Consider the following 19150-nt stretch of genomic DNA (forward strand, 5'->3'; position numbering starts at 1 on the left):
TTTCTAACCTAGTTCCATTTTTGACTCTTTTGGATGTCACCTTATTATTTGAGACAAGGGTGAAGGTAGCTATAGTGGCAGAAGGTACCTAGGAGATGAGGCTGAGGAAGGAAGAAGAGGAAGTTTTCAGGGAATGGCTTTATTTTTTTTTCTTCAATGAAATATGAGGCAAGCTTCTCAGGTTGGGGGCAGGGGAAACCAAAGGAGATTTGATGAGAGATGAAAAAATTTGGAAGAACCTATGTGGCAGCTGGTATAGTGAGTTGATTGTGGAGATATAAAAGGATTACCTTGCTTTAGTGAGGGCCCAGTTGAGGTTATGTAACAGATTCATGGTAATCAATCAATCAGTATTTATGGCACACTTACCATGTGCCAGGCCCTGTCCTAAGTGTTAGGGGTGCAAAAAGAGGTGAAAGACAGTCCCTGTCCTCAAGGAGCTTACAATCTAAAGGGGAAGATAATATGCAAACAAATATATACAAAGAGAGCTATATACAGGACAAATAGGAAATAATTAATAGAGGGAAGGTCTTAGAATTAAGAGTGGTTAGGGAAGGATACCAGTAGAAAGTGAATTTTAGTTGGACTTATAGGAAACCAAGAAGGTCAATAGTTAGAGCTCAGGATATGGGGGGGGGGGAGGGAAGAATGTTCCAGACATGAGGGATAGCCAGAAAGAAATACCCAGATGGAGTGTCTTCTTTATGGAATAGCCAGGAGGCCAGTGTCGCTGGATCTAAGATTATGTGTTGAGGAGTAAGGTGTAAGAAGACTGGAAAGATAGGAGGGGGCTTTGAATGCCAAACAGAACATTTTGTATTTGTTCCTAAAGGCAATAGGGAGCCATTGGAGTTTATTGAGTAGAGGGGAGACCTAATCTGACCTGCACTGTAGAAAAATCAATTTAGTGACTGAATGGAAGATGGTTTAGATTGGGAGAGAATTGAGGGAGGCAGACCCAACAGCAGGCAATTGTCAGAGTCAAGATGTAAGGTGATGAGGGCTTGCTTTAGAGTGGTGATGGTGTCAGAGAGGAAGGGCATATTTGGGAGATATGACAAAAGTGAAATCAACAGGATTTGTCAATAGTTTGGTTATGGAGGGTGAAAGACAGTGAGGAATACAGGATAACTCCTAGGTTTTCAGCCATAGAGTCTGGGAGGATGGTGTTGTCCTCTGCAGTAACAGGGAAGATGACAAGGGAGGAGGGTTTGGGGAAGGATGATCAGTTCAGTTTTGGACATAGTGAGTTTAATATGTCTACTGGACCTCCAGTAGTAGATCCAGTCAACATAAGTTTGTGATTTTATTCCAGCTTTTTTCAGCAGCATGTGAGTAGGGGTGAAGACAGAGGGTGGTGGGAATAACTCAGAATTGAGGTTTGGTAGGATAAGATAAGCAATAAGATAAAGAGGGCAAGAAGGTATTCAAGAGAAGACAGAGTTGAACTGGTTCAGCAAAGGATCAAGATAGGGAAAGGAGGAAAGTGTATCCATTGTAGGAGGGAGATGGCCTGGGAAAGGACTAAGGGGTCCAGGGATTGGAGGTCACAAAGAAGACAGAGAACAGTGATTGAGATAGAACAGCAGAAGGAGAGGTGGAATTTTGTGATCAGATTAGGAAATTTCAGAATTCATGAAATTGGAAATAGTTCTTTTGTGGGTGATAGAAAAATCAAGGGCATAAATATCTTTGTGTAACTGAAGTGTGGGAGAGGAGTAAATTGAGGGATATGAACACATCAAGGAATTGGAAGGTAAAGGTGGTCCTGGGAGTATCAGTACGTATGCTGAAGTCCCCTAGTGTGAGGGAAGGCATAGGGGAAGAGAAAAATACCGTGAGTCAAGCACTGACCTCCTGGAGGAACGAAGGAGAACATTCTGGAGGTTGGTAGACAATAGCAACCAGAATTTTTATTGAGTGTTAGATATAGATTGAGTGAAGCTCAAAGGAGGGGAGGTTACTGAGTGATGGAGAGACTAGAAGAGGTGAAAAGGAGCAAGTTGTATTTTAATTAATCCACCTCCACCAGTGAGTCTAGGGAATGAATTAAAGTTCAACCAATGCTAAGGGAGGCTATGTCAGGAGAGTTCTAGATATCAGTCAGAAAATGAAAGGAGTGGTAAAGGAGAGATTTAAATTGGAAGTTTGCTACTGTGAACCAAAAGGCAATATCACAAGTCCATGAGACATGCATTGACACTGAATTTTATTACAAGAGAAGTGAACATGCATGCAGAACCCTATGCAAGGGCAAAGAGTTCACAATCCAAACAGAAACTTGCATATTTGTGAGATTACAACAAAAGAAGGAAGAGGAAAAGAGCAGGGAGGGATGGGAACACTACCTATGGAGCATGTCCAGAGATCACAATGAAAGGAATGATTAGTTTTAGAGTATGAGATTAGGAGTGAATGGTTGCACTGAGTGGGTAGTGTAGCATTGAGGGGAGCACTGAGTTGCATTGAGGGGAGTGGAAATATGGGAGCGGGTGCTGGAGAACAAGGTCTGTATAATGACAGTTGGGTGTTCAGGATTACTTGTAGAGTGAGGGTATGACCAAGTGGAAGTTTGTTAATCATTGCTGAATGAGTTCAGGAGGATTATTAACATCACAAGGGGCTTGTCCTCTCTGAGTGTTAGTCAGCTGAGGTCTGGGGACCAGTATGCAAAGCAGATGAAATAGAGCAGTTCTCTCCTATTCCCCCACCCCCCAAGGAGGACAGGCCAGGAGTCAGGTGGAGGGAGCAGGATATAATGGCATCTCCCCATTCTCTCCAGATAGAAAGGGTCCTCTGATTGCAGGAAGGGTAAGTAGGAAGAAGCCAATCCAGGAAACCAGCATGTGCTGGAAGGGGGATCTTTTGTTTGTAGGAGGAGTCCAGGCCAGGAGACAAGAGATGAAATGGCTTAGGCAAACCCTTTAGAGTGATTGATAATTGATCTCATTTGGAAGTCTTCTTAATGATCTGATATATGAAACGATCACTACAATGTCATGCACAAACAGGAAAAGGATCTTGACTTGCCTCACATTTATAGTGAATAAATGAGTACAGTGCGGTTTGACTCAGGCTTTTCTCTAGGTGTCTGCTATGACATTAGTGCACACCTTTGGTAAGCAGAGGTCGATTTTTGCCTTGCTTGATATTAAAAATCATAGATAGCATCATCAAACAAAGGTTTCTCTGGCATTTCTTCTTTCAAGGAATCTTGGATAGTTTTGTATATATATTGGAAATGATTTGTTGGAGGAAAGGCTTTTGAGTAGTATTTTGTTCTTCAGAATCAAATATTTTCATAGTTCACAAAAAATGAACACAGTGGGATATTGTCTCCTCTACAGTTTTCAGGCAATTGTAAAGATGTAGTCTATTGTGGAAAATCACTTGTGCAAGTCTATCTTCCCTCTTCTAATACCCTCATCAAGGAGGCCCTTAATTCACATGTAGATTTGTCTCATACCATTGTTACATAGCTAGGAAAGTAAGCATAATGAAGGGTTATTATACATCTTTTCTTGGATGTGCTTTTTTTTTGGGGGGGGGCGGGTCTCAAGATGGGATTTCTACCATGCTTTTGATATCTTCCCCGTCTTCTGAGAACTTAAAATTTGATAACTTGATGCTCTCAAAATTTTGTTGCTTTCAACAAAGATCCCTTATATACTTAGTCTAGTCCAGCTGCTTTTTCCCATTTTTTTCTTCATTCAGAGTCATTTCCACTTCCTCTGTAAGCACATCCAGAAGTGTAATGCCAGAGTCCAACTGTGGAGGCTCCACTGTCTTTTGTTTTTGTTTTTGTTTTTCAGGGCAATGAGGGTTAAGTGACTTGCCCAGGGTCACACAACTAGTAAGTGTCAAGTGTCTGAGGTCAAATTTGAACTCAGGTCCTCCTGAATCCAGGCTTAATCCACTGTGCCATCTAGCTGACCCCTGCTCCACTGTTCTTTTTTTTTTAATTTTTTTTTTTGGTGAGGCAATTGGGTTAAGTGACTTGCCCAGGGTCACACAGCTAGTAAGTGTTAAGTGTCTGAGGCCGGATTTGAACTCAGGTCCTCCTGAATACAGGTCTGGTGCTCTATCCACTACGCCACCTAGCTGCCCCATGCTCCACTGTTCTTGATGGTAAAAAAGATTTTTTTTTTTTAATATGGGCACATTTTTTCCATCTTTCAACTATTAGTTGTACTCCTTCCAGTTCCAACCTTAAATATCCTAGGGTTAACTTTGCTTAGTGAGGGCTTTCTCCAAGCCTTCTTTAAATTGTTTTTCCCCTCTACTGCTCCTTGTTGCTTTATGAGGTGATACCGCTCACTCCTTGTAAGATTTCACAAATGAGTTTATATTCCAAGCCTGTGTTGCCCTTGGCTGCTCTACTTATCTAGTAAATAAGTCAAGTGTTTCCGACTAAGGGAGATTTTAGACTCTTTTGGTCTCCTGATTATGGTAATTGATTTATATCAGTTAAATTTCTATTTGAAAGGGTTATAGTAAGTGTCAGTGTCCTATTCATTCATATGTATTTGTGTATGTATGTATGTATGTATGTAAAATAATATAGCCTTTCAAGAACTTGCAAAGCTCTTTTAATGACCCCAAAGTTCACTCCAAAGTTTTTGTCACCCACCTTTTTTTGTGCGTGAGGAGCAATGAGGGTTAAGTGACTTTCCCAGGATCATACAGCTAATGTCAAGTATCTGAGGCCAAATTTGAACTCAGGTCCTCCTGAATCTAGGGCCAGTGCTTTATCCACTGTGCCACCTAGCTGCCCCGATACCATTGTTATAGAAAAGGAAGATGGGCTGGTCACACAACAAGAACAAAGTGTAACAGGTAGATAGTTCATATGCTCTTCCACCATACTCAGGATTTAGAAGAATAAAAGACTGGCAGTAAGAAAATTTTGAAATGAATTTATGGGCACACAAGGAAAAGAAAGGCCTGGGATGGGCCTGGAATGTATAAATTGTGATCTATGTTATTTGAAGGAACATTCACATAAAGATTACAGATCCATCTGAGTATTTGAGAATTATATACACTTCCATTCACAAATGGACATATGCATATATTTTGAAGCCTAGGCCTTTGGGAACACCTGGATTAAATTCAATCTTGAAGGCTTCTCCAAAATCATAATAGCTCATTTTGCTTCTACCCAGAAGTTTTCTTATGAACATCTAAATTTATCTAAAGTTTCACTTCCCTCTAAGGGTAATCAGCTCATATAAAAAGAACTGAAGAGGCAGCTAGGTGATGAAGTGGATAGAGCATCAGCTCTGGAGTCAGGAGGACCTGAGTTCAAATCCAGCCTCAGACACTTGACAATTTACTAGCTGTGTGACCCTGGACAAGTCACTTAACCCCAATTGCCTCATCAAAAAGAAAAAAAGAACTGAGAATACTGAGCTATTAGCACAGTACAGGTTTACTAAGAGGTGGATAAGGCAAGATAGCTAGCTGGTACAGGGATAGGGAGCTGGACTTGGAGGCAGGAGGATACAAGTTCAAATCTTGCCTCAGACACTTTGCTTTAAAGTCCTGGAAAAGTCACCTAACTTCTCTCAGCCTCTATTTTCTCATCTGTAAAGTGGAGATGATAATGGAACCCAATGTAGAGGATTATTGTGAAGCTTAAATGAGATAATATATGAAAAGTATTTTGCAAACCTTAACTATATTAATGCTTATTATTATGTAGGAGCATGACAAGGCTGTATATTTTCACTTTATTTAACTTATATAAAGAGTACATCTTGTGAAATGCCAGGGTGGATGAATCAAAAGATGGAATTAAGATTGCCAGTAGAGGGGGCAGCTAAGGTGGCACAGTGGATAGAGCACTAGCCCTGGATTCAGGAGGACCTGAGTTCAAATCCAGTCTCAGACACTTGACACTTATTAGCTGTGTGACCCTGGGCAAGTCACTTAACCCCAATTGCCTCACAAAAACAAAGCAAAACAAAAAAACAAAGATTGCCAGGAGAAATAGCAACAATCTCAGATATATAGATGATACCACTCTGATGGCAGAAAACAAAAAGGAGTCAAGAAAACTCTTGATGAGGGTGAAAGAGGAGTATATAAAAGCTGGCTTGAAGTTTAACATAAAACCAACAAATAAACAAAAAACAAAAAACAAAACCTAAGATCTTTACATCACTTCCTGGCAAATAAGGGGAGAAGGAATGGAAGCAGTGTCTGAAGCTGAAGCTTAAATACATTCTCCACACAATGAATGAGAAGACGATACACACTGGAAAAAATCCTGATGTTAGGAAAGGTTGAAAGCAAAAGGAAAAGGGGATGGCAGAGGATGCCATGGATAGAAAATGTCATGAAGGGGCAGCTAGGGGCCAAGTGGATAGAGCACGGGCCCTGGATTCAGGAGGATCTGAGTTCAAATCCATTCTCAGACACTTGACACTTACTAGCTGTATGACCCTGAGCAAGTCACTTAACCCCAATTGCCTCTCCAAAAAAAAAAAAGTCATGGAAACAGTGAACATGAACTTAAACAGACTGTGAGATATAGTGGAGGATAGAAGAGCTTGGAATGCTATGATCCATATGGTCACAAAGAGTCAGATATGACAATGAATGACAAAAAAGAATTGCAGCATGAGAGATTTAAATCTAATAAAATGACTATTCTTGCTGGGTTTTAATGCATAATTAAATCAACTCTGCCAATACCTTTATTTGTCTCTGCAAAGAGAATATGGGATCCTTCTTTGCATATCAATATAACTACCATTTATCTTCTAGTACAAAGTACAAGGGGCAGCTAGGTGGTGTAGCAGATAGAATGCTGGGCCTGGAGTCAGGAAGACTTATCATCCTGAGTTCAAATCTGGTCTTAGACATTTTGTAGATATGTGACCCTTGGCAAGTCCTTTAACCCAGTTTGCCTCAGTTTCCTAATCTATAATATGAGCAGGAAAAGGAATTGACAGACATCTCTAATATCTTTGCCAAGAAAATTCCAAATGGGATCATAAAGAGTTGAACATGACTGAAACAACTGACAACAACAAACCAGCTTATGGACTCCACTGATATTCACGAAGTATCAAGTTATCTAATAGAAGTCTCTAAGCATTTTGGGTGGACCTACTGTGGAGGGCTTATGGGAGGACATGGACAAGAACCATATAAGATGGAAAAGTTTCAGGTTGTGGGCTGCATCGTTGGAGAGAATAGCTACATCCTTGAGATCACAGATCCATGGCAGTATCAAAATATGTAAGCAACAGAGAAGTAACCTAACCTGTTTATCAAGGTAATAGTGATATGCCACCTTTAGATAAAAATACCAACTTCTTTCTTCCCCATAGGAGGTCAGTTGCAATCTTCACAAAATAAACTCATAACACTCACCTGTGAAATCTTAGAAATGAATGGAGATGAGGAACTAGATGAAGAGAAATATTGGTGTCTCTCCTGCTTGCTACTTCCCTCTGAAGTCTTGGCTCATTCTAAATTCTACTTTCCACTGTGCTCTGATGTCCTATCTCTCTCCATCCTACTCTATTTATAATCCAGTCAGTCCTCCTTTATTTGTAATCCAGTTCTAGAGTTCTGCATAGCACTGTTACATGCCACGACTTGGCTTGGGAACCATTGGTGTTTCCCTGGTAGCAAATATCTTCTTTTGGTGCCATAACTCAGTCCTAGTGTGGTGCAAAAGAGTCATGAATTTGGAATCTTGAGTCTGCATTTTATCACCTGTGTGACCTCAGACAAGATGCTTAACCTCTTTGAACCTCAGTTTCCTGATCAGAAAAATAGGGATTTGGATTAAATGCTTCTTAATTTTCTTGCAGCTCTAAATCTGTGATTTATGACTTTCTTTCCCCGCCAGGAACCTCTGCTCATGCTTTTATTTGTATATATGTTCTTGGGTTTTCTTTTGGCAAGTACTTCTTGGCAGAATGGTGGAGAGTGGGAAGGAAAGCTGCCTAAATTCTTTCAGAAACTGCTCAGGTTTTCTTGGCAAGGCTGTTGTACATGTCTGCTATATACATAATAGGGTTTTTTTTTTAAAATTAGACATGACATATAATTTTTATTTTGAAATGTAATTATAATTATTTTCCTCAAAAGAATTATTCAGATCATTAAGATACTCCAAGGGTACCACCAAACCATGATGGACGGTCATAACCATAAATAGAACAGAAACTATTCATGGTGTCACATGGATTTTCTGAGCTGTATTATTTAACATCGCACCAAATGGAAAGCCTAAGAATTCAGTATTTCTAATATGCTACTACTCTCCTCTCCCAGAATAAAAATCTGAAGTCTAGTGATTAGTGAATACAACTATTAATGAATATAAAGGATACCAAACAAAGCAAACCGTTTTGGGAAATAAGGTTAGTTTTTCACCATCTAGAGCAGAGATAATCTCATCAAATTTACATGAGAAAATCAATACCTTTTCACATTACAATAAGCACCATAGAACTTTCCAAAAGACTTCAGCAACTTTGTAGCAAACAGCAAATTAATTTTCCTGGGAGGCCATGGACCCATATGTTGATTTAAAGTTCTGAGGGACAGATAAAGAGAAATATCAAGAAGCCACCTGGGAGACCAAAGTTCAAACACAGATGAGTTAGTCAAAATGCCCACAAGGGAAGACTCAAGAGGGAAGATGATCTTGTCTCAAGACTAAAAAGCCATCTTTGAAAAGCTCAACAAGACTTTTAAAAATCAAATAAGAGGGTAGAAGAAAAAATGGAAAAGAAATAAGAGAAATGAGAGTTACACTGCAAAAAGAAGCACAAAAAATGACTGAGGAAAACAATTCCTTAAAAAATACAATTGGCCAAATGAGAGAAAAAATTAGCCAAACAGAAAAAGAAGTGTAAAAGCTTACTGTGGAAAATAAGGCCTTAAAAATTAAAATTGAGCAAATGGAAGTGGATAACTCCATGAGACAACAAGAATCTGATGAGCAGAATCAAAAGACTGAAAAAATAGAAGAAAATGTGAAATACCTCATTGGAAAAACAACTGACCTGGAAAATAGGTCCAGGAGAGATAATCTGAGAATTATTGGACTACGTGAAAGCCATGATCAAGAAAAGAGTCCAGACAGAATATTCCAAGAAATTACTATGGAGAACTGCCCTGAAATTGTAGCATCAGAGAATAAAATCATCATTGAAAGAACCCACTGATCACCTCCTGAAAGAGACTCCAAAAGGAACACTTCAAGGAATATTGTAGCCAAACTTCAGAACTATCAGGTGAAGGAGAAAATACTCCAAGCAGCCAGAAAGAAACCATTTAAATACCATGGAGCCACAGTCAGGATTGCACAGGAACTGGCAGCTTCAACATTAAAGGATCTCAGGGTTTGGAATATGATATACAGGAAGGCAAAGGAGCTTGGATTACAACCCAGGATCAACTACCCAGCAAAACTGATCATTCTCTTTCAGAGGAAAACATGGACATTGAATGAACTAGGAGATTTCCAAGGCTTCCTGAGAAAAAGACCAGAAATGAACAGAAAATCTGATCTCCAAATACAAGACTCTAAAGAAATATAAAGAGGTAAACAAGGGGGAGAAAAGGGTTGTTCAATGATGTTAAACTGCTTAAGTCCATATAAAGAGGATAATACTTTCAACTCTTGGGATCTGTATTTCTGTAAGGTATTGTTATTAAATCAATTTTGATGTGATGATATAAAGAAACTTAAGGGACAAACTAAAAGAAGACTAGGGGGAGGAGAGTAAAGGAGAGGTGGAATGGGGTTAATTATATCAAAGGTAGAGGCACAAAAAGAACCCATTACCACAGAGGGAAAGAAAAGAGGGGTGGGCATTGTTGCAACCTTACTCTCATCAGACTTGGTTCAGGGAGGGAATAAAATACACTCCCATTGGTGTAAAGAAACTTATCTTACTCTTTAAGGAAACAAAAGGGGAAGGGAGAAAAGGGTGGTATTGATAGAAGGGAGGGCACAAGTGGGGGGAAAAGGGGCAAGAAAAAGAAGAGCAGCTGATAAAAGGGAGGACAGATTGAGGGAGGCAGTCGTCACAAGAAAAACACTGGTAAAGTGGAATAGGGAGAAAGAAGGGGAAAAAAGAGTACAAAGGGGAAAAGAAGATGGAGGGAAATAAACAGTTAATAATTTTAATTGTGAATGTGAATGGGATGAACTCTCCCATAAAATGGAAGCGAATTGCAGAGTGGATTAAAAAACAGAATCCTACAATATGCTGTTTACAAGAAACACATTTGAAGCAGAGAGATACACACAGAGTAAAGGTAAAAGGCTGGAGCAGAATATATTATGCATCAGCTAAAGTAAAAAAATCAGGGGTAGCAATCCTTATCTCAGACAAAGCACAGGCAAAAATAGATCTAATTAAGAGATAAGGAAGGAAACGACATCTTGCTAAAAGGTACTATAGATAATGAAGTAATATCAATATTAAACATGTATGCACCAAATGGTATAGCATCCAAATTCTTAGAGGAGAAGTTAAATGAGTTACAAGAGGAAATAGACAGTTACTATACTAGTGAGGGATCTGAATCTTCTCCTCTCAGAATTAGATAAATTGAGCCACAAAATAAATAAGAAAGAAGTGAAAGAGCTGAATAGAATACTAGAAAAGTTAGACATGTTAGATGTCTGAAGAAAACTGAATGGAGATAGAAAGGAATATACATTTTTCTCAGCAGTACATGGCACATTTTCAAAAATTGACCATGTATTAGGACACAAAAACATTATAGTCAAATGTAGAAAGGCAGAAATAGTAAATGCATCCTTCTTAGATCATGATGCAATAAAAATTACATGTAATAAAGAGCCATGGAAAGATAGACAGATAATCGATTGGAAACTAAATAATTTCATTCTAAAGAATGAGTGGGTCAAACAACAAATCATAGAAACAATCAATAACTTTATCCAAGAGAATGACAATAATGAGACAACATACCAAAATCTATGGGATGCAGCCAAAGCAGTGCTTAGGGGACATTTTATAGCTCTAACTGCTTACATTAATAAAAAAGAGAAAGAGGAGATCAATGAATTGGGCATGCAACTTAAAAAGCTAGAAAAAGAACAAGTTAGAAATCCCCAATTAAATACTAAATTAGAAATCCTGAAAATTAAAGTAGAAATTAATAAAATTGAAAACAAGAAAACTATAGAATTAATCAATAAAACAAAGAGATGGTTCTATGAAAAAAACAATAAAATAGATAAACCACTGGTTAATTTGATTTAAAAAATGAAAGAAGAAAACCAAATTACCAGTATCAAAAATGAAAATGGTGATCTTACCACCAATTAAGTAGAAAATAAAGCAATAATTAGGAACTATTTTGCCCAACTGTATGCCAATAAACTTAACAATCTAAATGAAATGGATAAATATTTACAAAAATACAAACTGCCCAGGTTAACTGAAGAGGAAATAAATTCCTTAAATAAGCCCATATTAGAAAAAGAAATTGAACAAGCCATTAATGAACTCCCTAAGAAAAAATCCCCAGGGCCAGATGGGTTTACAGGTGAATTCTACCATACATTTAAAGTACAATTAATTCCAATATTATACAAAATATTTGGAAAAAATAGGTGAAAAAGGAGTTCTACCAAATTCGTTTTATGACACAAATATGGTGGTGATACCAAAACCAGGCAGAGCCAAAACAGAGAAAGAAAATTATAGACCAATTTCCCTAATGAATATTGATGCAAAAATTTTAAATAAGATATTAGCAAGGAGATTACAGCAAGTGATCACCAGGATAATACACTATGACCAGGTGGGATTTATACCAGGAATGCAGGGCTGGTTCAATATTAGGAAAACTATCAACATAATCAACCATATCAATAAGAAAACTACACATCCTTTAAAGCCCAGATCAAGTACTGCCTCATCCATCAAGGTACCTCAGATCCCTATCCCTACCTCTGCTTCTGGTTCATAGAAAACTTTCCTCTAAAACCTAATATACTCAATTGTACTTAACATAGACTAATAGACATAGCTATGGGGGAGGGTCAGGGGAAGTGGTCTTATACTTTACTAGACTAACAGATGTGAGAGTAGGCATTATGTCTTATTTAAATTTTATATAACTCCCAGACCCTAGCACAATGCTCTACACATAATAGGCACGTAAAATGTTACCTCCCAACTTTGTAAGGTTGAGTCAAGTTGTGGGGTTCTTTCAATGCCAGTCTAAAATTTTGGTCTTTCTCCAAGAGGCAGAATAGAATCACAAAACACTAAGCTCATAGAGTGAGAAAGAGAAGGAGCCTTAAAGACCATCTGGCTTAACTGCTTAATTTTAAAGATGAGAAACCTGAGTCCCAGGCCAAGTGTCTTGCTCAAGATCTCCCAGTAAGGAAGGGTCAGAGACAGAATTTGGGCTCTTGAAGGTTTCTGTGCAGAAGAGTGACCTAACCATATTGATAGGATATTGAGTAGTGTTCTGAAGGATGGATTGAAAGGGGCAGAAAGTGGCTAGAAAACCTGAAAGGAAATTACTATGATAATCCAGACAGGTGGTAAGGAACATTTGTACTAGGGTACTGACTGGGAGAATAGAAAGGAAGAACCAGATGGGATAACTGTTGGGAAAGTGGATGCCATAGGGTTTGGAAATTGGTCATGAAAGGAAAGGGAAAGAGAAGTGTAAAATATAACAAGCCTCAAGATTTTCAGCCACAGGACCCAGGGTAAAAGGTTATCAAATATTGATTATAAAGGGAAGAAGAAGAAGAAAAAAGAAAACAACAGGGAAAGATAGTGTGATGCTTTCTGTTCATAGAGTGCCTACTTGTCTCCTCTCTTTGACCTGCTTCTGTGGCTATGAGGTAGTTCAACTCAAATCAGTTAACAAGCATTTATTTATTTGTTGTTTAGTCATTAACTTTTTTTTTTTTTTTGGTGAGGCAAATGGGGTTAAGTGACTTGCCCAGGGTCACACAGCTAGTGAATGTTAAGTGTCTGAGGCCAGATTTGAACTCAGGTCCTCCTGACTCCAGGGCTGGTGCTCTATCCACTGCGCCACCTAGCTGCCCTTAGTCATTCACTTGTGTCTGACTCTTAGTGACCCCATGGACCAAACTGTCCATGGGGTTTTCTTGGCAAAGATACTAGAATTGTTCCTTCTCCACTTCAATAAGGCAGAGGTTAAGTGACTTGTCCAGGGTCCCCCTGGATTGGAATTCAGGTTTTTCTGGCTCCAAGCTCAGTGCTCTATCCACTAAGCCATGTAGCTGTCCCTATTTATTTATTAGATGCTTACTATTTGCCAGGCTAAGTTAGGTGATGAGGATATGAAGGCAAAAGTGAAATAGTCCTTGTTGGCCAAGAAATTACAGTCTAATGAGGGAGATAACCTGAATACACACACTGGTATATGCATACATGTAATTATATACACACACATATATGTATGCATATATGCATACACATATGTAAGTGTGTATATATACATGTATTTACAGAATATATACACCATGCATATCAGGTAATAATAATAACAACAGCAATAACCAACCTTTATACAGTGTTATAAGGTTTTCAAACCATTTTGCATATACCATTTGATTCTCACTGTAGCCCCATGAGGTAAACACTATTATTATCCCCATTTTGGAGAAGAAGCTGAGACTGAGAGAGGTTAAGTAATTTCCCAGGGTCATCAATCTTATAAGTGAGGAGGGAGGGTCCTCCTAGCAGTTGGGGTGTCAAGAAAGGCTTCATGTAGAAAGCAAGTGCTGCTCCAGGTGAGTTTCAGAGGAAACCAGGCCTGCCAAGAGGCAAAAGGAAAGGTCAGCCTTCAAGCCAGCTCCTTCCTAATGAGTTTGGGGCTGGGATGGAGATAGTGAAAGTGCTGGAGGTAAACAGCCGGTGTTACAAACTCCCTGTCTCATGTTCTCAACACAAGTCCTGGGAATGTATAAACAGTTTTGCATTAACCCAGAGGGCACTGTGTAATTGTTCATGGGGGGAATAAGAAAGCATGGCAACTCACCCAGGCATGCTGCTCCCAAGCCTATTGCCCTGTGGAACTTGGTCCACTGCAGTGCTAAACCAACATGACATTACAGGGCGGCCAAGAAATCCTGAGCTTCACAGAGAGAAATCTGGAACTCCTGAGATCTCCATTAATCTATTCACACACACACACACACACACACACACACACACACACACACACACACACACACACAAGAACAGAATCCATGGCAGAAGTTCCCCTGCCAGCTCAGTGATTAACTAATGCCTATCACCATGACATCTGGTGAGCTTTAATGGCTTATTCTGAGCTTGGGGAATTGGTGAGAAAACTCTTTGAGGGCCAGTGTGGGACTTCCATCTGTCAATCAACAAAGGTGAATTGTAGACGCCCCTGTGAGAGGCACCAGCTGGACTAGGAGCTGGTGAGAACTAGGGATCTCTGTTCTAACTCTCTCCTCACTCCCTTGATAAGACTTCTCCCTCTGGACCTCACCTAGAGCTTTGTTTTGAAGCTCTCTAAGGCACTTAGGTATCATGGTGTGTTATTCTTGTTTGTGGGAAGGCATTATAGTACAGTGACTAGTAAACCTCCCTGGAGGTCAGTAAGACCTGGGTTCTAGTCATATCTTTGAACCATACTGACTATGAGAACCTGGTTAAGTCATTTAACCTTACAATGACCCAAACTGATTACAGAGCAGATGTCAATCTATATTGGCAGAGGAAGTGCCCTCTTCTCGAATTCTTGATGATATTGAAAATCACTGGTTTGGTTCCAGATTTTTTCTGTTGGTATTTTATTCTAGTTCTGGACTATGATCTCTATGAAGCCAAAGACTTTTATCTCAAAGTCCTATCTCTCAGCCCAGAACTGGACTCAGAGTAAGATCTTCTTAGGTATTTGTTTACTGAATGAAGTATGAAACATAGTTTCTGCCTCCAAGAGACTTATAATTTAATTAGAAATACAAGAAGTCATACAAACAGTCAGAAGCGAATGTAAAAATCATCTAGACCAGGGCTTCTTAAAGTTTTTTCACTCACTACCCCTTTTTGCTTGAGAAAGTTTTACGTGACCCTGGGTATATGGGTATATAAAATAGGCATACATACATAACCTTTTACCATTGCCAAATTTTTCACCCCCCCCCACATTCTGTTACATAACCCCATATGGGATAGCAATCCACATGTTAGGAAGCTAGAATCTTCTAACTATTCTGGAGAGCAATTTGTAACCATGCCCAAAGGGCTATCAATCTGTGCATACCCTTTGATCCAGCAATACCACTTCTAGGTTTATATCCCAAAGACATCCCCCAAAATAGAAAATGACCTATTTGCACAAAAATATTGATAGCAGCTCTTTCCTAAGTTGAGGAATGGATAAACAAGCTGTGGTATATCATGGTGATGAAATTTTATTGTACTATAACAAGTGACAAGCAGGATGATTTCAAAAAAGCCTGGAAAGTCTTACATGAACTGATGTATACTGAAGTGAACATAACCCGGAGAATATTGTGCGCAGTGACAGCAATATTGTTTGATGAAGAACTGTGAATGACTTAACTATTCTCAACAATACATTTATCCAAGACAATTCCAAAGGATTAATGATAAAGCATACTATCCACCTCCAAAGAAAGAACTGATATTGATTGAACACAGACTGAAGCATGCTATTTTTCACTTTCATTTTTTATTCATTTTCTGATACAAAATGACAAATATGGTAATGTTCTACATAATTTCACATGTAAAACCTATATCTAATTGCTTACCTCCTCAGGGAGGAGGAAGGGAGAAAAGGAAGGATAGAATTTGGAACTCAAAACTTTAAATAAAAATGTTTATTAACCAGCTATAGGATGCAGGAATACTTCCCCCTTGGTGACTGTTTCTTCAGAATCGCTCTGCCTCTTCCAACACTCATTCCCATCTCTGTTTTTCCCAGATCTCAGAGAGCTATGCATTGAGTTTCTTGCAGAACCACTGTAACCTGAGGTAATTGGTTAAGTACTTAGGCAGACTAGCTAAGGATCAGTGAGTGAACAAACAGGCATCTAGCAAAATTTTCATGCTCCTGTGCCCTAACTTGCTGTGACTGCCTATATAAGAAGGGGACATGACTTAACTAGATAGCTAGTTAGACACATATATAGAAATAAAACAATAGATAATTAATAGATAAAAGTAAGTAAGTAGATAGAAGGTGATAGAATATTTATTAAATGCTTACTATGTACCAGGGTATATGACTTTCAGCCACTTCTTCCCAAGACAACCCATTTCCCTTTTGGTTGCTGTAATCATTAGGAAATATTCCCTTATACTCAGCCTAAATCAATTTATTTGCAACCTTTACCCATTTCTTCTACTTCTGTCTTCTGGAGCCAAGCAGTGTTATTTCCTTCTTCATGATACAATCCTTGAAACACTTAAATGTAATCTGCCATGTTCCTTTGAGTCTTTTCTTCTCTAGGCTAAACATACCCGGTTCTGCCAATCTTCATATGCTATATCTTGTGGCTCTTCAACCACTCAGTCACCCTCCCCTGAATCTTCTCCATATTATCAGTGTAATGTTGGCTTCTGACTTGAGCACAGTACTCCAGTTGTATTCTGGACCAAGTCAGAATACAACCAGCTATCACCCTTTTCATCTTCTCAAAGCAGTCTAAAAGCTCATCAGCCTTCTTGACTGTCAAATTGCACTGTTGACTCATAGTGAATTTTCCATCCAGGAAGCCCAGATCTTCTCCCTGCCAACCCCTGGCCCCAAGGTGTTTTTCAGATGAATTGTGACCTAGTTGTGCCTCTTCCCATTTTGAGCTTGTAGTATTGATCCCCCCCCCCCTGCCCCACACACACACCCCAAACCCAAGGTCATCAGAAGTTGAACTGAGATGGTGATTGAAGGCAAAAGGTAGAAAGGAAAATCAGGCTTAAGCAAAGATGAAGAAAGGATAAGAGATTGGAACAGGAGTTGTGGAGCATGTCATTTAGCATTTGAAATGAGGATCTATCCATATCCTAATTGAATCAAGCTGTGAAGGAAATCCTTAAATCTTCCTACCACATCAACTCAGCTATTCTCTTGAATACTACCTATATAGAATCAACACAGCCTTGCAGATGGAGGAAAAGCTTTAGAGATATCTGTCCAATATCTTTTAGACAATTGTATTTTACATGCTGAGTGAGACAGTATGTCCATGATGGGGATATTTTCTCTGAAGTGTGGCTTATAAGCTGAAGGGAAAAAATAAGTTTCCTGTTCCTGGAGGTCACTAAGAAGAGGCTAGATTAGTGTATGCCATGGACTTTGTAGAAAGGATTCTTTAAGTGGAGGGTTGGTCAAGATGCTAGCATCATGGTTCTACTGCTGGAAAGGACCTCAGAGTCTAATTAGTCCAGTCTCCTCATTTTACAGATGAAAAACCAAGGCTCAGGAAGGGTAGATAACTTGCCTAAGATGATAGTATTTGAACCCAGTTCCACTGCTTCTAGAACCAAGAGTCTTTCTATCACCTGAGAGTCTATGTTGATGGGACTTCAAACATACCACTTTCTTCTCCTTCAGATCCTGGGTGTTCTTTTTTTTAATGCCTCACTCTTTTTCAAATGCAGAATGAGAAAAAGTCCTAGGCAACCAACTCATAGTGTTGGCAAAAGGTTAAATGAAGTAATAAAAAGAAAAAATTCTCTGGCCTCATCCTTAGACTAGATCCTTATGACACCTATGCCAATAGTTTCAACAGTAGTGGGCTGCCTCTTTCATCCATTACCATAAGGGTATAGCTCCAGCATCCCTTCCTTCCTCCCATTCCCAACACACTTGTGTTCATATTTGCATCATATGCATATGTATACATACACACACAGAAAACAGAGCCATCGTGCACAAACACACATAATCTAGAAGGGAAACACATATCTTCAAAGGAGAAAGCTTCCTCCTATTCCATGAAGTAACAGTGTCCTTCCCTGGACACTCACTGCCATTCTTCCTAAATTAGACTCTCTATTGTACACATGACCAGAGATTATGGAAGCAGGCACTCTAAGGAAGAACATGACCAAAGCAAGAATAAGAAGGTGGGAATTCTGGATAAGGAGAGTTGCCCAACCATTTCTGAAATCCTGTGGAATAGTTGGAGAAGCCAGAAGGGGGAATTCTACTTCTTATCCAGCAGTACAGTAACTCCTGCCTTGGCGTGCTCAAGTGGCCTGTAGATGGATTGAGGTGATGCCTGGTAGAGATTTGTTGTGAGCCAGCCTTCTTCCCTGATACCGAGTCTATGGAGAATACACTGAAGAAATAGACTGACTATGTGGGTACTGCATCTTCCTTTGGATCATCACTGCAATTCAAATGGACTTGTTCCTTTTTCCCTTTCATATCTTTTGTTTCATTGTATTTTGGATCATTTCTTTCTCAAGAAGATTTTACTTTTATTAAAAAGTTTTTGTACAAAAACAAAAAAACAACTAGTGTAACCAAGAATGCAAGGGAAGCAAAAAACTGGGAAAGAATTTTTGCAATAAGTATCTCTGATAAAGGCCTCATTTCTCAAATATATAGAGAACTGAGTCAAATTTGTAAAAAATATAAGTCATTCCCTAATTTATAAATGGTCAAAGGATATGAACAGGCAGTTTTTCAGACAAAGAAATCCAAGCTGTCTATAGTTATATGAAAAAATGCTCTAAATCACTATTGACAAGAGAAATGCAAATTTAAAAGAACTCTGAGGTATCACTTCATACCCATCAGAGCAGCAATTATGTAAAAAAAGGAAAATATTGGATATTGAAGGGAATGTGAGAAAACTGAGGCACTAGTCCACTGTTGCTGGAGTTGTGTACAAATTCAATCATTCTGGTGAGCAATTTGGAACTATGTCCAAAGGGCTATAAAACTGTGCATATCCTTTGATCCAGTAATAACCACTGCTAGGTTTATATCCCAAAAAGAGAAAAAGATCTATTTGTACAAAAATATTTATGCAGCTCTTTTTGTGGTAGCTAAGAACTGGAAATCAAAGGAATGCTCATCAATTGAGTAATGCCTAAACAAGTTGTTGCATATAATTGTGATGGGATATTATTGTGCT

This window comes from Dromiciops gliroides, chromosome 1 (assembly GCF_019393635.1).
Source record: "Dromiciops gliroides isolate mDroGli1 chromosome 1, mDroGli1.pri, whole genome shotgun sequence".
Lineage (NCBI taxonomy): Eukaryota > Metazoa > Chordata > Mammalia > Microbiotheria > Microbiotheriidae > Dromiciops > Dromiciops gliroides.